The sequence below is a fragment of the Pteropus medius genome, unplaced genomic scaffold (genome assembly GCF_902729225.1).
Source record: "Pteropus medius unplaced genomic scaffold, Ma_sr-lr_union100, whole genome shotgun sequence".
NCBI classification, from domain to species: domain Eukaryota; kingdom Metazoa; phylum Chordata; class Mammalia; order Chiroptera; family Pteropodidae; genus Pteropus; species Pteropus medius.
In genome coordinates this window covers 2,483,942-2,505,861 of record NW_024354886.1, presented here as the reverse complement: position 1 = coordinate 2,505,861, position 21,920 = coordinate 2,483,942, and the positions used below count along the sequence as shown (strand labels likewise).

At 35.1% G+C, this 21,920-nt stretch overlaps 1 protein-coding gene and 1 pseudogene across 2 annotated transcripts in view; both read left to right on the top strand.

The window, feature by feature from the left end:
- ZFAND3 (zinc finger AN1-type containing 3) overlaps nucleotides 1-21,920 on the top strand; it is a 319,318-nt gene that overhangs the window by 42,747 nt on the left and 254,651 nt on the right. The gene's annotated exons all lie outside the window — the stretch shown is intronic.
- LOC120597556 (protein TEX261-like) lies at nucleotides 583-6,457 on the top strand (annotated as a pseudogene).

Below are 21,920 nucleotides of genomic sequence, written 5' to 3'. Positions count from 1 at the left end.
TTTCTTATTAACTTGCAAATATACAATACAGTACTGTTATCTATACTCACAATGCTGTAAGTTACAGCCCCAGGTCTTATTTATCTTAAACTGGAAGTCTGTATCTTTTGACTAACTTCACCCGTTTTCACTCTCCCAGCTCCCACTTCCTGGCAACCACAAATATGTTCTCTAACTATGAGTTCATGTTTTTGTCTTTGTTTTTAGATTCCATATATAAGGGAGATATAGTATTTTTCTGTCTCTGTCTGACTTGTTTTACTTAGCATAATACCCTCAAGGTAGATCTATGTTATCTCTAATGGCAGGAATTTCCTTCTTTCTCATGGCTGAATAATTTTTCACACACTCTCTCTCTCTCTCTATATATGTAAAACACATTTTCTATACCCATTCATCTACCAGTAGATACTTAAGTTGTTTCCATGTCTTGGCCTTAGTAAATAATGCTGCAATGAACATGAGGGTGTAGATTTTTTTTGAGATAGTGATTTTATTTCCTTCAGATAAATACCCAGAATATGTTGATTTTATTTCCTTCAGATAAATACCCAGAATATGTTTTTTGAGATAGTGATTTTATTTCCTTCAGATAAATACCCAGAATATGTTGGATCGTATCGTAGTTCTGATTTTTAATTTTTTGCGGAACCTCTATACTGTTTTTCATAGTGGTTGCACCAGTTTACATTCCCACCAGTGCACAAGGATTGAAGAGCCTTGTTTGTATGAAGACCAATTCAAGAAAATTACATACACACACATACATAAAATAAGACTTGTCACCATTTTCATATATATATTTTTTCTCTGTTGAAATTATGCTTTTTAAAACTCAGATAAAACAATATTTATAATTGCAATTAAGCATTTTTTAGCATATTTTTACTGAAGAATTTCTCTTTGCTGAACATTTAGAAATTACATATTTCATATGTACTGTAATATGTGTAATGCTACATCTTTAAACAAATTTTATGTGAAATGGGACTATATGAGTTAGGGGTGTGGTTTGAGCAGTTTGGAAAAAGTAAATTGGCCTTAGAATTCAACTGCAGTGTAGAGACATAAAGGACAATTTTTTTTAGAGCTTCATAGGTATTTAGAAAGCAGGAGGGAAGGGCACTGCTGTTGGGAATGGAGAGCTGAGTTGAATAGTAGTGGGCCACAGAGAATGTGGTTTATAGGCAGGTTTGGGGGTAGAATGGTGGGTGCACAAATTTCTTTGCTCAACCTGTTAAAACAGGAGTAGGGCTTTTAACTTTCAGTCTTTAATCTCTGAATAAAGCTTTAATTTCTGGTCTCTGTGCCTCTATGCCACCTTTCTTGTGGCAACTTCTGCCTGTTGTTAAAACTGGTAGCAACTCTTAACTTTGAGATAGCAGCAGCTCTGCCAGTCCTTGGCTGATGATGATGATGGTTGGATTGGAATTATTTAGTGAGAGGAGAGCTTTATTTATTTATTTATTAATTTTTGAGAGGAGAGCTTAAAAAAAAAAGTGTTATAAAGTCATTGGTTGAGATTATCATTCTTTGAATATTTTTAATTTCTTCCTGAAATTAGATAAGAGGGTGGTATTGTGAAGTTAGGAGTGTTGGTCTGATAGTTTGCTCAGCATTGCTGCATGGTATGTACTTGAGGGAGTTCTAAATTACCTTGATAATAACTTCCGATTTTTTCTTTAGTTGATCAATAGGAAAAGAATTAAACCTAAAAAGGGCTTCTTATTTTTAAAGGCATTAGCCAAACATTTTTGAATTCTTCAAAAGAGAAGAATTAAAGAGAAGTTTGAAGTTATAATGGCTTATGCAAAGCTGTTTTGTTAACTACTTGATTAAAAATTTAGGGCATCCAGTGGTTTTCATAGGACACTTCCAAAGATTGTTGAAAGCAGACATTTTGAGTTCAGAAGTGTTTGAGATACTTACTGATGCACTCTAGTTGGTAATGTATTATCCAATGACCTTTGAATTTTCTGCGTCTCTTGAAGAAAACAGGTTCTTATTTTTACTTCAATCACCATAAATGTCAGTGAGAGATACTTCTGTGGTCATGGATTTTCAACAGTAGTGAGGTCAGATAAGAAATTCACAGAGCTTTTTAGGAACTTGCATATAATGGGCGCACTGTGTTATGGAACATTTGGACCCCTTTATAAGGACCTGGGATGTTCACATAGAAGACAACTTCATTTGTGGAGAAGGCTTATTTTATCTTAATTGTTTAATGTTTTGTCCTAAGAAACGATGACTCATAGCTGAATGTTCACCATTAGGGAACACAAAAAACAAAAGAGGATGCATGGAAATCATTGGTCTGTGGGCTGCTGGGTAGCAAAGCTAGTTTAAAGAAAAATCCTATCTTTTTTTGGTAGCTCTGTTAACAGACTATTTGAAGAGACTTGGGTTTTCCTCTGTACCTTGAAGTGAAGTGCATGTTGTGCAGTAAAGAAGCAAATCCAACCTCATTATGGAACTTGCTGGTTGTTGGGTGTATCACTGATGGAAAGGGTGTTAAGACAGCATTCATATTTTCCTGCATGAAAAATTCATGTGAATCAGAAACTCATAAGTTGCCATGTCATCTGGTTTCTCAGTTAAGCTATGGTCCTAAGTTCCCTGCTGACAGCTGCTCAATTAAGACATTGACTGGTAGCACGTTAGAGATAATCAAAAAGGCCGTGACTTACCTGTGTATCTGCTGCATTTTTAGACTTATTAAGAGAAATATTATCGAGCAATGGTTGCGCCCTTTTCTGTGTGTGGTACAGCCATTTTGAGGAAAGGGGATTTGAGGTTCTTCTAAATGTAGGCTTTAAAAATTTTCATTTCATGTTAGTGTCACTTGTTATTTTTTATCAACTAATGAAATATAATAGCTGTTTGGATATTTTATTGTTCGCTTTAATCACCTTAAACAAGTGGCATGTCTAGAAAATATTAAGAATTGCCACACTAGGGCCTAGTACTCAAGTCTTTGACAAGAGTACCAAAGTATGGTTTGTGGGAGGGACTGATGAATTGTCCATTGTGATATGAGCCTGAAGAGAAGTGATAGCATATCACAGTGGAAAAATACGTTAGGTCAAAGACTGGATTCTGGTACTGGCTTTCTTACTTAGATATTTGATTTAACATTTCTGACCCAGAGTTGCTAGTATACCATTTGGGACATTAATAGCTCTCTACTGCTTCCCCATCCGCACCCTCCCCCAAGCAAAACAAAACAAGGTTGTGAGGACCAGTGAGAGATAAACAAACACATGTAAGTGTTGAATATTGTTACTGAGGTTTGTGCTACTTGGTAAAATGTGGTGCTAGTTGTAGGTTTTTCTTAGATACTTTTATTTGCTTGAAGAAATTTCTTTTAATTCTTAATTTACTTGTTTTTTTTTTCTACAAATGTGTATTGTAGGATGATTGTCTGATTTCTGCATCTATTAAAATGATCATATGATTTTTATTCTTTATTTTTTTAATATGGTAAAAGGATTTGGCTTCTGCTCCGTAGAAGTGATAATTGAATAGAGAGAAAAACAAAGAAATAATGGTAATACCTCTTATAATTGAGGGTTACAAAAATTGCAATGGGAATGCAAAGTAATGAAATCAACCTGATTAAATCAAAGCTTCCTGAGGAACTCAACTGAGGTGCTTATTTGGAATTTGTGAGAAGAAGGAAGGAGAGGAGTGGCACATCTTCGGTGGAGGGCATGGCCATTGTATTGGGGATCTAGGTTGCATAAATTGGGGGTTGGTAACCAGAGATGTGGCTACTGTGCAGGGGCAGGATTACGAAAGGAGCCTCCCTGCTGTGTTAAGGTTTCTGTCTTGTCTGTGGGTACGGGGAGCCACCAAAGAGTTTTGAGAAAGTTAGGGGGCATTCTTAGATTACTTTTGTGATAGAGCTCTTCTGCAGTGATACAGCAAATGATGATGAGTTATTTGTTTAATGTTAAAACAACTTTGAGGGCGACTTTGTGTCCCTTGAGTACGAATGTACAGGCCCTTCCTGGTGGTCGGGGGTTGGGTAGAGGCTCGAAGTGGTTTATCTGCATGCTGAGCTGGCTGTTGCTCTTCATCCAGGTGTCCTTCATCATATTGGCCAGTGTGGCCACTGGACTCTCTTACCTTGGTGAACTGATAGAAATGTATATAGTGGCCATCAGTAAGATCATAAAATATAGGATCTGGTTCTCCACAGCTGTGCTGATTGGCCTCCTTGTTTTTGAGTGCTTCTTCAACTGCATGATTGGCATGTGCCTCTTCACCAACGTCATCCACTTTGGTCTCCTCCAGAACTTCGCCTTCATCATCCTGTCATGTGGGCTAGTGGTGGTAAATCATTACTTAGCATTTCAGTTTTTTTGTGGAAGAATATTATCCTTTCTCAGAGGTCCTGGCCTATTTCACCTTCTGTCTGTGGATACTCCTGTTTGCGTTCTTTGTGTCACTTTGGCCGGGGAGAACATCTTGCCCTCTACCATGCAGCCAGGAGAGGACATCTTCTACAAATACTTCACCAAAGGCAAGTGAGGCAAACACTTAGGGATCCTGGTTGTCTTCTCCTTCATCAAAGAGGCCATTCTACCTGGTTGTCAGAATATATACTGACCCCTTTGGGGAGGGAATAGTGGGGCAAGATCAGGAGAGTTGGGCCCCTGGGCTTTTGTATGTGGCGTAGGGGCCATGAGCCTGGCCGACTTCCCTTAACTCTCCTTGAAGCCTCCATCCCTACCCTCCCTGGGAGATTAAGCTTGGCTCAGATATGACACCGCTAGAAGCATTGACCTCAGAGGGCACCAGTGAGGGTGGAAGAGCTTGCTTAGCCAGGAGGCTGTGGTCCACCTGGTTGTGCTGAAGCTGAGCTCCCTGTGGCCATCCTTGCCCCCTTTCATGCTGGGTCAGGAAGTTCTGGCTCAGCCTGGGCAGGCAGGGCAGGGCTGTGATGCTGGAGAGCTGATAGTGATATGTTCTTTGGGCTGATGGCTGTGAGGCAGGGCCATGGCTTGGCATTTCCAAGAGAAATAATTTTTGCTGTCGAACTGTCACTTCTGTCCAAGTCTGATTCCTGTTTAAATAAAGATTCTAGGTGGCATTGTTTGCCTTAGTACCCTGAAAAAACAAAACTAAACAGAAACAACCTTGCATTGCTGGGATAAAGCTCACTTGGTCATGAGGTATCATATTTTTTATATATCGATGAATTCCATTTGTTAGTGTATTATTAAGGATTTTTGCATATTGCTCATGAAGAGTATTAGCCTGTAGTTTTCTTTATCAGGTTTTGCTTTGAGTTGGTAAATGTTTCTTCTGTTCTGGAAGAGTTTGTATTTAACTGGAATTACTTATGCCTTAAATATTTGAGAGAATTAGCCAGCGAAACCATCCAAACCTGTGGTTTTCTTTGTGAGACTTCATTTGATAAGGAATTCAATTTCTTTAATTTAATTAGGATATTTTAGTCTATGTCATGTCAGTTTTAATAAGTTATTTCTTATGGAATTTGTCTATTTCATGTAAGTTGTTAAATTTATTGGCAAGTGTGTTCATTTATTGATATATTTAAGGTCTGAAGTAATATTGCCTGTTTCATTTTTGATGTTGGGAATAGGTGTTTATCAATTTTATTAATCTTTTATAAAACCCAACTTTTTCCTTTATTCATTTTTCTCTATTGTTTGTTTTTCTATCACACTGACTTTTGCTCCTGTTATTTCCTTCCTTGTACTTTGGGTTTTCTTTGTGCTTTTTTACAGTTTCTTGGGGTAGACTTTTAGAATATGCTGTACCTTTCTTCTTTTCAAATATTGGCACTTAAAGGTATACATTTTCTCTCAATACTATGTTAGCTGTATTTCAGAAATTTTGACATTGTTTTTAAATTTTGATTCAGTTCAAAGTATTTTCTGATTTTTTCCTTCGATTAGCTGTTTTGAATTGTGTGTGTCTTGATTAAAAGAATGTGTATTCTGCAATTGAGTGTAGTGTTCTATAAATAGCAGTTCAAAGTTATTGGTAGTGTTTTTGGACCTTCTATATTGGTTTTGTAAATCTGGTTTTGTCAGTTGTTGAGAGAAGAGTATTAAAATCTCCAACTATGTGAATTTGTCTTTCTGTCATTAAAATTCTGGAAATTTTTACTTTATGTATTTTTCAGCCATAATATTGAGCTCATATACATTTGTCATTGTCATTTTTCCTGGTGAATTAACTTTTTATCATTATGGAATGTCCCTCCCTCTCTCTGGTAATAAAGTCTACTTCCTTTGAAATGAATATAGCTACTCCAGCTTTCTTAATCTTCTTACTCTTTGTTTGGTATGTTCTTTTGAATCCTTTTACTTTCACCTTTTCTGATTCTTTGTATTTAAAGTATATCTTTTGTAGCATGCATTTGGTTCTTTTTAAAAAATCTGACAATATCTGCCTTTTAATTAGAGTCTATTAACATTTAATGTAATTATTGATATGGTTGGATTTAGGTCTGTTATTTTAGTATTTGTTTTATTTGTCCCAAATCTTTTTTCTTCCTTTCTTCATATTTTCCTGGTTCTTTTGGGATAATTGAACATTTTAAGGATTCCATTTTAGTTATTTGGCCTTTTTACTATACTTCTTTATTTTCCGCTAACAGTTTTCTGGAGATACAGTTTACATATAGTTCACCCATTAAAGTGTTGTACAGTGCCATGTTTTTAAATTATATTCACAGAGTTATACAGCCATCACCACAATCTAATTTTAGAACATTTTGTCACCCTAAAAGAAACTATGTACCCAGCAATGGTCACTCCCCATTTCCTCCTATCCCCCTGGCCTCCTTTTAAGCAACCACTAATGTAATTCTGTGTCTTTAAATTTGTGTATTCTGGACATTTCATATAAATGGAATCATAAAATATATGGGATTTTACACTTGGCTGCTTTCACTTAACAAAGTGTTGTAAAGGTTCATCCATGTTGTTACTTATGTTAGTACTCAATCCTTTTTGTTGCAGAATAGTATTCCATTGTATGGTTATGCTGTGTTTTACTTATCATACATTAGTTAATTTTTTGGCTGTTATAAGTAATGCTGCTATGAAATTTGTATACAAATTTTTGTGTGGATGTGTGTTTTCATTTTTCTTGAATACGTATCTAAGAGTGAAATTGCTGGGAGTGAAATTGCTGGGTCATACGCTAACTCTGTGCTTAACTATTTGAAGAACTACCAAACTGTTGCCTGAAGCATCTGCGGCATTTTTCATTCCAACCAGCGATCTATGATGGATCTAATTTCTTCCCATCCTTATCAATGCTTATTATTATCTGTCTTTTTTATGATTATAGCCATCCTGGTAGATATGCAATGGTATGTCTTTGTGGTTTCGATTTGCATTTTGCTAATGACTAATGGTGTTGAACATCTCTTCATGTGCTTGTTGACCATTTGTGTATCTTTTTTGGAGGAATATCTATTCACGTCCTTTATCCATTTTTAAATTGGATTGTTTCGTTATTGGGTTGTAAGAGTTCTTTACATAACCTGGGTACAAGTCGCTTAGCAGATATATATGATTTCTAAATATTTTTTCTCATTCTGTGGGTTGTCTTTCACTACATTGATGGTATGCAGCATAAAAGTTTTAACTTTGAATGTAGTCTGATTCATCTTTTGTTACTTGTGCTTTTTGGTGTCTTATCTAAGAAACTGTTACCTAATCCAAGGTCATGAGGATTTACACTTAGGTTTTTGACTAAGAGTTTTATTGTATTTTTAACTCTTACTTTTTGGTTTATGGTTTGGTTTTAGGTTTATGATTGAATTTGTGTTATTTTTTGTATATGGTGTGAGGTGGGAGTCCAACTTTATTTTTTTATGCGGATATCCAGTTATCCATTGCCATTTGTTGGAAAGACTATTCATTTGCCATTGAATTGTCTCTTGTCAAAAATTAATTGACCATAAATTAGAGGGTCTATTTTTGGATTCTCAGTTCTGTTCCATTGATATGTATCTCTCAATATCTGCCACTATCAAACTGTCTTAATCTTTGTAGCTTTCTAGTATGTTTTGAAGTTAGGAGGTGTGAGTTATCCAGTTTTGTTGTTTTTTTTCAAGATTGTGTTGGCTGTTCTTGAATTTCTATATGAATTTTAGGATTTGCTTGTCAGTTTCTTCAAAAAGCCAGACAGTATTGATAAGAATTACATTAGCTCTGTGAATCAATTTGGAGAGTATTGTCCTCTTAACAATATTAAATTTTTTGATTCATGAAACATAAGATGTCTTTCCATTTATTTAGTTCTTTAATTCCTATCAGAGATATTTATTAGTTTCAGAGTACAAGTCTTAGCACTTTTGTTAAATTATACTCAAATGTTTTATTCATTTTGATGCTGTTATAAATGGTATGGAATTATGTTCATAATTTCATTTTCAGATTGTTCATTGCTAATGTATAGAAATAAAATTTTTTTATGTTAGTTTTGCCCTACAATCTTGCTGAACTGTTTATTAATGGACTTCCTAGGATTTACTAAAAGGAGAAAGATTTATACAATCTGAAAGAAAACCAGAGCATCTTAGGATTTACTATATTCAAGATCATGTTATCTACAAATAGAGATAGCATTACTTCTTTTTCGAATGATACCTTTTATTTATATTTCTTGCCTCATTGCCTTGATTTGACCCTCTAGTACAGTGTAAAATTAAAATGATGAGACTCAAATCAGAATCTTTGTTTGGATCCTATATTCGCTACCTATTGACTGCTCTAACAAATCACTACAAATTCAATATCTTTAAGCAACACAAATTAATTCTCATGGTTCTGGAGGTCAGAAGTCTAAAATGAGTTTTATGGGGCTAAAATCAAGGTATTGGCAAAACTAGTGCCTTTTAGACTATCTAGGGAAGAATCTGTTTCCTTTCTTTTTCCAGCTTCTAGGGGCTGTCTGTGTTTCTTGACTTGTGGCCCCTTCCTCCATCCTCAAAGTGCATCACTCCAACTTCTGTTTCTGTCCTTACTCTGCCTTCTGTGCCCTTGAGCCCAACTGCCTCCCTCTGATAAGGACCCTTATGATTATATTGGGGCTACCCAGATAATTTACTCATCTCAGGATCCTTAATTTAATTACATCTGCAAATTTCTATTTGCCATGTAAAGTAACATGTTCACAGGTTCTGGAGATTGGGTCTGGTATCTTTGGGAAACCATTATTTATCCTACCACAGTTCCTGATCTGAGGGAGAAAGTATTCAGTACTTACTTCATCATTAAGTGTGATGTTAGCTATGGGTTTTTCATAGATGCCTTTTATCAGCATGAGGAAGTTCCTTTCTACTTTTACTTTGTTTTTATTATGAAAGAGTATTGGATTTTGTTATATGTTCTTTGTCTATAGAGATGATCATGTGGTTTTTGTCTTTCAGTCTGTTAATATACTGTATTTCATTTTTAGGTGCTAAACCTTGCTATCCTGGGATAAGTCCCACTTTGTCAAAGATATAATGCTCTTTTGGTGGATTTGGTTTGCTAATATTTGAAGATTTTTTATGTCTGTAGTATAGGGACACTGGGCTGTAGTATTATTGTGACGTTTTCCTCTGGAGTCTTATGGTAACTCATAGCATGTGTTGGGATGTGTTTACTCTTCTTCTATTTTTTGGGAAAATTTTGTGTAGAACTGGTATTCTTTGAATGTGAAGAAGCCATCTGAGCTTGGCTTATCTTTGTAGGAAAAAATTCAATCTTTTTACTTTTATACCTGTTCATATTTTCTATTTCTTCTTGTGTTGGTTTTGCGAGTTTGTGTTTTTCTAGGAATTTATCCATGTCACCTAAATTACCTAATTTGTTGGCATAGAGTTTTTCTAAAAAAATAATACTTTATGATGCTTTATTTTTGTAAGAAATGTAGTGATGTCCCTCTTTCATCCCACTTTAGAAATTTAATTCTTCTCTCAGTCAATTTAGCTATAAAGGTTTGGCATATTAAAAACATCTTTTCAAGGAACCACCTTTTGATTTCGTTGATTTTTTTTGTTTATTTTTCTCTTTCATTTTTTATTTCTATTTCATTTTTTTTTTTTTTACTGCAGGAAGTTCTTTTTTAATTTATTTTTAATTCTTTAATGTCATCACATATTTGACCTCTTTTACCTCATCTTCCTCCCCCAGCCCCCTCTCCTCTGGTAACCACTAGTCTATTGTCCATGTCCATGAGTCTCTGTTTGTTTGTCCTGTTCATTAATTGCTTTTAGGTTTATATCCCACATATAAGTGATATCATGTGATTTTCTACTTTTTCTGTCTGGCTTATTTCACTTAGCATGATTATCTTGAAGTCTATCCATGTTGTTGCAAATGGCAGTATTTCATCTCTTATGGCTGAGTAATATTCCATTGTATGTATGTACCAAAGCTTCTTTATCCAGTCATCTGTTGTAGGACACTTTGGTTCCTTCCATATCCTGGCCACCGTGAATAATGCTACTTTTAATGTCGGTGTGCAAATATCCTTTTGGATATGAGTTTTCAATTCTTTGAGGTAAATGCCCAGTAGAGGAATTGCTGGATCACATGGTAGATCAATTCTTAGTTTTCTGAGAAGCCTCCATACTGTTTTCCATAGTGGCTGTACCAATTTGCAGTCCCACCAGCCGTGTATGAGGGTTCATTTTTCTCCGCATCCTCTCTGACATTTGTTATTACTTGTCCTGTTGGTAACAGCTGTTCTAACAGGTGTGAGATGGTATCTCATTGTGGTTTTGATTTGCATTTCCCTAATAGCTAGCGATATTTGTCGGCCAAATGTCTCCCTAGACATTTCTAGGGAGAAGTGTCTGTTCAGGTCCTCTGCTCATTTTTTGATTAGACTGTTTGGTTTTTGTTGTTGTTGTTGTTGTTGACTCATATGAATTCTTTGTATATTTTGAATATTAGGCCTTTATTGGAGACCTTGCTTGCAAATATATTTTTCCATTCGGATGGTTGTCTCTTTACCTGGTTGACAATTTCTTTCTCTGAGCAGAAGCTTTTTAGTTTGACATAGTCCTATTCATTTATTTTTGCTTTTACTTCCCTTGCCTTTGAGGTCAGATTTCATAAAATCATCTTTAAGTCCAAGGCCCTTGAGTTTAGTTTCTGTGTTTTCTTCTATGCATTTTATTGTTTCAGATCTTACATTCAGGCCCTTAATCCATTTTGAGTTAATTTCGGTGTGTGGTGGTAGATAACAGTCTAGTTTCATTCTTTTGCAGGCGGCTTTCCAGTTTTCTCAGCACCATTTATTGAAGAGGCTTTCCTTTTTCCACTGTATGTTTGTGGCTTTTTTGTCGAAGAATATGGGTTTACTTCTGGACTCTCAATTCTTTTCCATTTATCTGTCTGTGTGTGTGTACAGGTGTGTGCGCGCAAAGGGCAGGCAAAGTGCAGCGCGGTGTGTGTGTTTCTGCCAATACCATGCCGTTTTGATTATTGTCGCTTTGTAGTATAATTTAAAGTAGAGTAAAGTCATAACTCCACCCTGTTCTTTCTTCTCAGGATGGCTTTGGCAATTTGGGGTCGTTTGTGCTTCCATACAAATCTGATGATTTTTTGTTCTATTTCTTTAAAAAATGCTGATGGGATTTTGATGGGGTTTACGTTAAATCTGTATAATGCTTTAGGTAATAAGGTAATTTTAAATGTGTTGATTCTTCCAATCTAGAACACGAAATATCTTTCCATTTCTTTGTATCTTCTTCGATTTCTTTTAATAGGGTATTGTAATTTTCATTATACAGGTCCTTCACATGTTTCGTTAAATTTATTCCTAGGTATTTTATTCTTTTTTTTGCAATTGCAAGAGGAATTAATTTTTCCACTTCTTTTTCTGACACTTCGTTATTAGAGTATAGGAACGCTATGGATTTATGAACATTGATTTTGTATCCAGACACTTTCTTATATTTGCTTATTGTTTCTAGTAGTTTTCTTGTGGAGTCTTTAGGAATTTCTATGTAGAGAATCATGAGAAACGAAGTTTGACTTCTTTGTTTCCTATTTGGATGCCTTTTATATCTTCCCCTTGCTTTATTGCACTTGCTAGGACCTCCAATGTTATATTTGTAGCCTTGCCTTGTTCCTGATCTTAGAGGGAAGGTTTTTAGTTTTTCACCATTAACTATAATGTTGGCTGAGGATATATCATATATGGCCTTTATTATGTAAGGTATTTTCCTTCTATACCGATTTTGTGAATTGTTTTGATCAAAAATTGATGCTGCATCTTGTCAAAGGATTTTTCTGCATCTATTGATATGATCATATGATGTTTATTTTTTAATCTGTTTACGTGGTGTGTCACATTAATCGATTTGCATATGTTGAACCATCTCTGTGCTCCCGGGATGAAGCCCCCTTGGTCATGGTGTATAATCATTTTAATATGTTGTTGTATTTGATTTGCTAGTATCTTATTTAGGATTTTTGCATCTGTGTTCATGAGGGATATTGGTCTGTAGCTTTCTTTTTTTGTGTTGTCTTTACTAGGCTTTGGTATCAGGGTAATATTGGCTTCATAAAATTAGTCAGGAAGTATTGCCTCCTCTTCGATTATTTGGAAGAGTTTGAGGAGAATAGGTATTAAATTTTCTTTGAATGTTTAGTAGAATTCACTGGTGAAGCTCTCTGGTCCTAGACTTTTACTTTTTGGTAGGTTTTTGATGATTATTTCAATTTCCACACTGCTGATCAATCAATTTAGATTTTCCAGTTCTTGATTCAGTCTAGGAAGGTTGTATCTTTCTGTGTACTGGTCCATTTCTTCTAGGTTATTAAATTTGGTGTTATATACTTTTTCATAGTATTCTTGTATGATCTTTTGTATTTCTGCAGTGTCTGTCGTATTTTCTCTTTCATTCCTGATTTTATCTGTGTCCTTTCTCTCTTTCCTTTCTAGCCAAGGGTTTGTCAATTTTATTAACCTTCTCAAAAAACCAGCTCTTTGTTGCATTTATTTTTTCTATTTTTTTATTTTCAATTATATTTATTTCTGCTCTAATTTTGATTATTTCTTTCCTTCTGCTGACTTTAGGCTTCATTTGTTCTTCCTTTTCTAGTTTTTTAAGGTGAATCGTTAGGTTATTTGGGCTCGTTTTTGTTTTTGGAGACAGGCCTGTAATGATATGAACTTTCCTCTTATGATCGCTTTTGCGGTGTTCCAGAAGTTTTGATATGTTGTACTATCATTATCATTTGTTTCTCTGTATCTCTTGATCTCTGTTTTTATTTCTTCTTTGACCCAGTTATTCTTCAGTAGCATGTTGTTTAATCTCCGTGGATTTGTGGTTCTTCCTGCTTTCTTTTTACAGTTAATCTCTATTTTCAAAGCATTATGATCAGAGAATATGGTTGGTATGACTTCATTCCTCTTATATTAGTTGAGACTATCTCTGTGTCCCAGTATGTGGTCAATCCTTGGAATGTTCCATGTGCATTAGAGAAGAATGTATAAGCAGCTGTTTTGGGATGAAGAGCTCTGTAAATGTCGAGTATGTCCAGTTGGTCTAATGTGTCGTTTAAGGATGTTATTTCCTTACTGATTTTCTGTTCGGATGATCTGTCCATATCCGACAGTGGGGTATTTAGGTCTCCTACCATGATAGTGTTTTAGTCTGTTTCTCCCTTTAGTTCTGTTAGTAATTGCTTTACATATTTTGGGGCTCCTTGATTGGGAGCATAGATATTAAGAAGTGTTATGTCTTCTTGGTACATGATTCCCTTTATCATTATGAGATGTCCCTCAATATCTTTCTTCACCTTTTTTATTCTGAAGTCTATTTTGTCCGATATTAGTATCGCTACTCCCACTTTTCTCTGAATGCCATTTGCTTGAAATATGATTTTCCACCCTTTCACTTTGAGTCTATATTTGTCTTTGGAGCTGAGATGTGTCTCCTGGAGGCAGCATATGGTTGGGTTTTGTTTTTCGATCCAATCTACAACTTTGCCTTTTTATTGGTGAGTTCAGTCCATTTACATTTAGGGTGATTATTGAAATATGAAGTTTTGCTATAACTATTTTACGCTTTGCTTTCTGGTAGCTCGGTGTTTCCATTGCTTCCTTGTCCTTGTATTTCTGTTTTATTGTTTTAAATTTTGGCTGGGTTTTGTGGGTTTTCCCTTTGGTCCTTCTTGTTTTTTGTTATATACTTCATAAAATTCTGAATCTTTGGTGTGTGGTTACCATTAAGAATATGTAGAGGATCATTTATATATATATATATATATATCTATATATATATAAATATATATATATTTATATATATTGATATATATATAAATGATTTTTTATATATATTATATATATAAATACTATATAAATATTTATATAAATACTATATATATAGTATTACATATATAGTGTATATATAATATATATATATTCTCTCTGTCTCTCTCTGTCTGTCTCTCTCTCTCTCTCTATATATATAGTATTCCATGGTCTTCCGAGTGTGCCTTATCTCCATTCCCCTTTTTGAATTTGAATCTTTGATTCCTCTTTCAGTCATTGCTGCCTCAGTTTATCCCTATATATATGCTGAATGTTCATTACTATCTTACTATAGCAAATTTCTTCTTATTGTTTAAGCTTATAATGCCCTGCTCTTAGTAAGACTTGCATTCCTGTGTTTCTATCTGCTTGCTAGTCGCCTTACTCCTAATTATTTCTTTTTGTCATTTTGTTTTAGGTGAGCTGACCCATTTCAGTATTTCCTGTAATAGGCCTCGTGATAGAGAATCCCCTAAATTTTTTTTACGTCTGTAAAGGTCTTTATTTCTCCTTCATATCTAAAGGAGAGCTTAGCTGGATACGTTATTCTTGGCTGTTAATTCTTTTTATTTAATAGTTTGAGTATTTGATGCCACTCGTTTCTGGTTTGTAAGGTTGGTGCTGAGAAGTCCAACGATAATCTGTTGGATTTTCCTTTATAGGTTACCATCTTCTTTTCCTTGACTGTCCTGAGAATTCTTTCTTTGTTGTTGATTTTTGATGTTTAATACGTTGTGTTTTGGTGAAGACCTTTTTGGATTGAGATAATTGGGTGTTCTCTTTACTTTTTGAATTCCAAGCTCCAGCTCATTCCTTAGATTTGGGAAATTATCGTTAATTATTTGTCTGAAAATGCTTTCTAATCCCTGCTCCTTTTCCTCACCTTCGAAAATGCCCATTAGTCTTATATACACCTGATGGTATCACCTAGTTCTTGTATTTCTCTTTCATTATTTTTCATTTTTCGGTTTCTCTCTTCTTCCTTCGGATTTATTTGTATATTTCTGTCTTTGATGTCACTGATCCTTTCCTTCATTTGGTCAATCCATGCTTGCTATTTCAGTTTTCATCTCTTTCAGTGTGTTCTTCATCTCCAGAAGTTCTGTTTCGTTCTTTTTGAGCATTTCATTCTCTTTGCTAAAGAATTCATTCTGCTCATCTAGTTTTTTCAGTTCCTGAAATTGTTGATCTGATTCTTTTCAGATCTCATTGAGTTTTTTCAGAAGTACTATTCTGAAATCTCTGTCATATAAGTTGCATATTTCTATGTTTCTAAGCTTATTTTTTGGAGATTGTTCTCTTTCTTTCTGATCTGCCTTGTCACCTTGGTCGTTCATGGTGTTTAACGGACTTTTTCTCTGCTTGGACATTAATGGAGTGTATTCTGCTTTTTTTGTTTGTTTGTTTATTTCTTGAGAGAAGATTTATTATATAAAGTTCTCTCTTTAGCCTCTTGCAAAGAATGCATTTTTCTTTTGGTTTTCAGTGGGTGGTGTCTAAGCCTTTTGGATCCTTGCTTTGTATAAACTCTTAATAATGCCTTTTTTTCCCCTCTAAAGATATTCAGTAATGCTCACTACCCTTAGTCTCAGTTCCTGTCAGTATTAACAACACTTTCAGTAGCATTTCCTCAAATTCCCCTGAGGCTTGTGTTCTTAGGTCTTGGAGTATGCGGAGTGGGGCCTATTGGATTGGGGAATGGAGGCTATGGCTCAGCCTTGTGGTTTTGCAACCACGGCCGGCAATAATCAGTTGTTATTTCTCTGCCGTCCCCACTTCTCTGCTTCTGCCCTATGCCTGGGCACTGCTGCTGGCCGTGTGGAGTTCATGGTTCTCCCACCCAGGGCTGTTCAGGGAACCCACTGCCCCTTCTCCCCTCCCTGTCCTCCTACAGGGAGCTCACGCCGGGAGAGGAAGCTTCTTTGTTTCTCCCAGTCTATCTCTCGACACCCTGGAATTTTACCTACACACTAGCACGTCTGAGTGTGGGATCTACGCATAGCTCTTACGTGTAGATCCCACACTCAGACGTGCTAGTGTGTAGTTTGGGTGTTTTTTGTTGAGTTTTAAATGTTCAGCTTATTGTTGTTTCATGGGGAGAAATCTGGGGATGTCTCTCACTCCGTCATATTTCTGATGTCCAGGAAGTTCTTGAGATGTATATGCTCTAAGGTTACTACTCAGTAACCTTTTTGGTTTAGATATATGGTACTGTAAAATCTGAACACTGGAAGTAATGTAAAATTGTCTTCAGGGCAATAATTACTTTTAATAGAACTGTAAGACCCACAGAAGCAGGAAGCTTTCCTGTTTCTTCATAGCTGTACCCATGCCAACAAATGCAGATGACAGAGCCCTGGGGAGAACCTCCCCACAGCCTTGCATGCATATGTTCGCAGTTATTCACTGGTTTTTTTTTGTTGTTGTTAGGTAATTTTCTTCTGCTTTCTTTGGTTTTAGTTTTATTTGCTGCTGTTTTTCTGGTGTCTTAAGGTGTAAGATTTAGGATGTAGATTAGAGATCTGATTTCTTTTTTAATGTAGGCATTTACAGCTATCACTTTTCCTCTGAGGATTGCTCTAGCTGTATTCCAGAAGTTTAATAAGTTAGGTTTTTATTGTCATTCATCGCAAAGTATTTTTAATTTGTGAATTCTTCATCCATTGTTATTAGGAGTGTGCTATTTAATTTTTTTGGAAGTCATGTGTGTTTAAAGAAATTAAGAGAAAAAATAGTCTTTTATATTTACTCACATATTACCATTTCCTGTCTTTCTCATTTCTTTCTGAAGATTGGATTTCCCATCATTTATCATTTACCTTCTGCTAAAGTGAACTTCCTTTACCATTTCTTCTAGTGCAGGTCTGCTAGTGATGAACTCTTTGAGCTTTTGCTTTTCTGAAAATACTTGTATTTAGTCATTATTCTGGAAGGATGCTTTTACTAAATATAGAATTTTGGGTTGTCAGATTATTTTCTTTTAGCATGTAACATATCCTTTCATTGTCTTTTGGCCTCCATTTTTTTATGAGAAGTCAGCAATAATTCATATTATTGTTTTCTTATATGTGATTTGTCATTTTTTTCTCTTTTAATAATTTTCTCTAATTATTGGTTGTTGGCAGTTTGACTGTGATGTGCTTATGTGTTTTCTTTGTATTTGTCCTGCTTGTGTTTCACTGAGCTCACAGAATCTGTAAATTTCCATCTTATATTCTATTTGGGAAAAATTTCAGCCATTCTTCAAATATTTTTTCTGTTCCATTTTTTCTCACTTCTGATTATAGGACTCTGATTATACCTATTACATATAGGTTTAGGCCTTGATATTGTACCACATATGATTGTTCAGTTTTATTATTGTTGGTTTTTTCCCCTCTCTGTTCACATTAGATAATTGCTGTTGATCTTTCTTGAAGTGTACTGACTCTTCTGCCATCTTTGGCCTGCATTCAATTAATGTATTCTTCAATCTAGAATTTTCATTTGGTTCTTTTTAATAGTTTCTAGTTCTCTTTTGAGATTTCTTATTTGTTATAAGCACATTTTCCTCTTTAATTCTTGAGTGTGATTATAGTAGCTGCTTTTTAATTTTTTGTCTATAAAGAAAGACTGAGGAACTACCTCAGGTTAGAGAAGACTAATATATAACTAAATGCAATGTGGTATATTTAGGTTGGATGCTGGGCCAGAAAAAGTATATTAGCAGATTGACAGAATTCACACAAGGTTTGTAAATTACTTAATAGTATTGTCTCGTTAGTTAATTTCTTGGTTTCTATAACTATGTGAAGGTTATGTAAGAGGTTAACGTTAGAGAAACCTTGGTGATGGTTAAATTCTTTTCTGCTAATTACAACATGCAGGTTATCTTGATGTTGATCTCTTGATCTTTTCTATGGGTCATGTTTCCCTATTTCTCTGAATGTCTAGTAATTTGGAATTGAATCTTGAACATTGTGAAAATTTTATTGCAGAGATTTTGATCCTGTTGTGTACTTTCAAAGAATATTGATTTATGTATTTTATTTTAGTAGGATAGGCTTAGCCTCCATTCATTTCCCCCTGTGGTCCGCAGTTTAAATCTGTATTCAGTTTTTAGTCTAATCTGGAATGCTTGTAGTCTATCCCACACATGCATATTTCAGGAGTCAGCCAGCAGTTTAGGGCCAAGTTTATATGAAGTCTTTGGGACCTCTCCCTTCGTGGCTCTCTCCTTTCCTTGATTTCACCTCTCAGTTTTCATCTGGTAGGATCACTCTGTACTCTGTCCTCTGGTTCTTCATGCCAGTAAAAGTGTAGTTTCTATCCACATTCTCTTACCTCACTGCTTACCTGGGCCTGCCTCCCGGCAAAAGCCATTAAAAAGAGGAAAAAAGAAAACTTCCTCAGTGCTATTCTTTTTTTTCGGTGACTCCCCTACAATGTTTATCTGCTTTTGATTGCTCTCCAGTGCCTTCAGGTAGTTACTGTTGTATTTTGTCCAGAGTTTATAGTTAACATTTGAGACAGTTGGTCCAATAAGAGCATAGTAAGTTCTACTTCCAGTATTCTTAGATAGCAGCACCTTTGAAAGTAGAACTTAATTTCTTGGTTAACTGTTTATTGAAGTGTGATATATGATACACACAGTGCACTAATTGTAATTCTACAGCTCAGAATGCTATCACAAATTGAACATGACTTAAGGAGAGAAATAGAACATTACTAACAGTACTTCAGAAGCCCCTTTCATATTCCTTCCCAATTACTACTCTCACCTGCTTCTCCAAAGTAGCCACTCTCCTCCTAGTGTCAGAGATTAATTTTGTCTGTTATAAAGCTTGATATAAATATTATTTGTATATTTTGCTTTTTGACTGATGTCTGTCTTTATGAGGTTATTCCATGCTTTGTGTAGGAGTAGTTTGTTCGTTCTCATTGCTGAAATGTATTTCATTGTGTGCACTTATTATCCTTTCTATAAATGAGCATTTAGATTATTTCTGTTTTGGGCCTGTTATAAAAAAGTACTGTTTGAACATTTTTTTACATGTCTTTGTAATACATATGTATGTGTTTCTATTGGGTATCTATCAAGTAATCGAATTACTGGGCCATAGTATATGACCCTTTTGTTCACTGCCAAAAAATTGACCAAAACAGTGGTACCTAATTGTTTTTTGAATGAAAAAATATTGAGAGGTTTTAGCTTTTAGGAAATTGGAACCAAAGAGTTATTGCAAAAACAATTTATCATTCTTTCCATGTGCTAGCCTGTAGTGTTTGATTGATTGGTAGTTTGATAATAAAAGGTAAACACAGCCTTAATTCATGTATACACTTGTTTACTTGCTTAGACTTACTGAATTCGAGTAGGATCATTTATGTGATTAGGATTCTTGGATTTGTTATTGACAGTTAATATGAGGTATTTTATTTAGTTTTATCAGTCACATAAGTTCTGCTAACATTAGTGGGCTTATCAGGTCACGGTCCAGGAATATGTTAGTTGTTTCCCTTAAAATAGTTACAACTTATTTATATTGTCTGTGAATGGAATGTTATAATTTTCATGTTTATTATGTTTTATAGTTTAATAAAGCATTTATGTTTATTACTCACTTGATCTATACACAGTAGCCTTGGAAAGTAGATGTGATGTAGCTAATTTTTCTAAGAAAAGCAGGCTACCGAAGAGCAATTGACAGATGGAAAATAGTGACAGATTGACCTTCTTTGTTTTTCCGTAAACTACTATATACTTTGTGATATAGTAGTTATTCTCAAACTGGGAAACTTTTCTGTAAAGGGCTAGACCCTAAGTATTTTAGGTCATATAGTCTCTTTTGCAGTTACTCAACTCTGCCATTGCAGTGCAAAAGCAGCCATAGACAATACATAAATGAATAGGTGTGACAGTGTTTCAGTAAAACTTCATCAATACTGAAGATGAATTCATACAGTTTTCTCATGTTACAAAATAACATTCTCTGATTTTTTTTCAATTGCTTGAAAATGTATAAACCACTTGTATTGGCCTGGTAGGGCTGCTGTAACAAAGTACCACAAACTGCGTGACTTAAAATTTATTGCCTCTGGGTTCCGGATGCTAGAAGTCAGAAATCAAGGTGTTGGAGGATTGGTTCCCCCTTAGGAATGTAAGGAAAGGGATCTGTTCTAGCCTCTCTCTTTGGGTTGTAGATGGCTATCCTCTTTCTGTTAATGTCTCTGTGTACAAATTTCCCAGTCTCTTTCTGTTAATGTCTCTGTGTACAAATTTCCCAGTGATGTTGTGTTGGGCCACCCTAGGAGCTCATTTTGATTCGATTACCTCTGTATGAAGACCCTATATCCAAATAAGGTCACATTCCGATATATTGAGGATTAGGACTTCAATATATCTTTTTTTTTCTTTTTGAGGGAGGTGGTGGTGGCAGCACAGTTTAATCCATTCTTAGCTGCGGGTCATTAAAAAATAGGTGATGGGCTAGACCTAGCTAGTTGGCTGCACTTTGTTGCTCTTGGCTTATCTGATCGGGGCAGAGATGGTATCTGTAGAATTTGCCAGCCCAAAATACTTGTCTAGGTGCCTCTTTGGGTGAGATGGCTAATCTCGTGGACTCTTAAAGTTCACTAGAGGAACAATCATCAGTTTTGTCTTTGAATATGAGGGACACCATATTCAGTTTACACTGATTTACATGAGTATAGGATTACGTCATTTTCTTTTTGTTGTTGTTGTTTTTTTTTTCTTTTTCTTTTTCCCCTTTGTTTTAGGATTATGTCATTTTAGACATAAGACATATTTAGAGTTCAGGTTCAAATAACTATATTTGTATCTTTAATTTTAGAAAGAATAGGACTCTCCCCTTCTGCCCCTCCCCCCCAATCTAATTGGACATGTTCCTGGGAAGTGAGTCTGAGTTGTAGAAGGTGGCTTTTAGGACAGTGATCTGAAATAGTTGCTCAGTGTTGTGTGGAGGTGCTAAGGCTTTCATTAATATTTGATAAGAATTTTATTTTAAAAATAAACTTAATTTTAATACATTGGCTACCAATAAATGCATTAATTGTTGCTATAATAAGTTATTTTTGTACAGCTCTCAAAATGTGTGGGGGGTTTTTTTTTGCCATCTCTGATCTGAAGAGCCTCTCAAGGCTGTGAGGTGATCTGTTTAAAATAAGAATCTATTTAGCAACTTAGGTATGTGAATCAGAATTTTTTGATTGCTATCTATGTATTCTTTTTTTGTATAATATTAATTTCTGTATATGATTCTTATCCATAACCCGTGATCTCAGTCTATGTTAATCTCATTAGCCTTATTTTTTTTTCCAGTAATTAACTTTATAATATGTGAAGGCTTTACATTTTAACTTAGAATATATATGTTTTTCCTAGAACACTTTTTTCAATTTATATTCATGTTCTTTGTCAGGTTGCATTTGAAAGGAAGTTTTTTACTACTTGAAAGTTTGGAAAATTACTGGTTTAGTATATTTAACTTAATAGGGAAAGGTGAGGCAGGAGATAAAGCAAATTAGCTATTTTAAATTGTGTTAATATACTGATGGGGAAGGCAGAGCAGAAATGAAATCAATTCAAGTTACTAATTATCTGAGTTTTG